This window comes from Penaeus monodon, chromosome 28 (assembly GCF_015228065.2).
Source record: "Penaeus monodon isolate SGIC_2016 chromosome 28, NSTDA_Pmon_1, whole genome shotgun sequence".
NCBI classification, from domain to species: Eukaryota; Metazoa; Arthropoda; class Malacostraca; order Decapoda; family Penaeidae; genus Penaeus; species Penaeus monodon.
The window spans coordinates 34607259-34608220 of record NC_051413.1 but is presented as its reverse complement, the minus strand read 5'-3'; the positions used below and the strand labels follow the sequence as shown (position 1 = coordinate 34608220).

The window sequence follows — 962 nt, the reverse complement described above, 5'->3', positions numbered from 1 at the left end:
TCTGTAGTACACATATATGTAGGAATTGTTTCAGCCACACAATCTTAGCCCCGATAGCAGAGGGAAGAAAAATTATATATATATGAAGATACCTATTCCTACAAAGGTTGCTCTACAGTACTGTGTGTGCTATTTATCGTAATAATGCTACATTAACCTAAAATGGAGTTTGTTTGATTTCTTGAAGGTTTTCATTATCAAAAATCTAAAACGGAGTTCAGCTTCTCATACCTTGAGCTGTTTTCAGAAGCCGAAAACTCGGTAAGTATTCCAGTAAAGACGAATTTATCTTCTCGCTGTGTTTACGAGGAGGTGATCATCTCTCCTCTCTCCTCTAACTGCCTCTGGTTTCTTCGGCGGGCGAGTTATTCACGGGATTTGGTTTTAAAAAAAAACCTCAAGACTTTTCGCCGCAAACGTTTGTCTGTTTTGTTTTGATGAGCACGTGCTGTCGAACGCCGCCTCAGTCCGGAAGCCTTCCCTCGGCTCGGAAATTGGGACTTACTTTCCCAATCTATTTCAAAACAGATTTTCGCATACGATCAGTCGTAGAAAATGTGTTTGCCTATAGAGAACGAAAAATCCACGTAGTCATGTGTACGAGTTAGCGGTGGTATATTGTGCATGGCATGTATTCTCATTCATTACAGATCACCGAATGATCTCTTTCTACAGACTCGCTTACACTATCGGACACTGAAGCCCTCAGTTCCCTTGGAAGTTCAAGAAAAAACAACAACGTCTTTTTCTCCTTAAATAACATATATCTCATAACATGTTCTCCCAACCTCGCGTGTTCTTCAGAAAAGGGATTATCAATATTGAGAAGTATACGTCAGATTGCATGCTACCCCTCTGTAAAATTTTTCCAGATTTGCTTTGATAGGACCTTGATTTGGGTTAGGGGCCCTGTCTTGTATAAGGAATACTGGTAACTTTTTGTCTTTTTTTTTTTACGAATA

The 962-nt window shown here is 39.6% G+C and overlaps 1 protein-coding gene across 1 annotated transcript in view; it reads right to left on the bottom strand.

Moving 5' to 3' along the window:
* LOC119590999 (exosome complex component CSL4-like) overlaps positions 1–458 on the bottom strand; it is a gene marked incomplete at its 3' end in the record, with an annotated part of 3038 nt that extends 2580 nt beyond the window's left edge. The window contains 1 exon segment of the mRNA XM_037939731.1: positions 232–458.
* Positions 459–962: the final 504 nt, after the last annotated feature.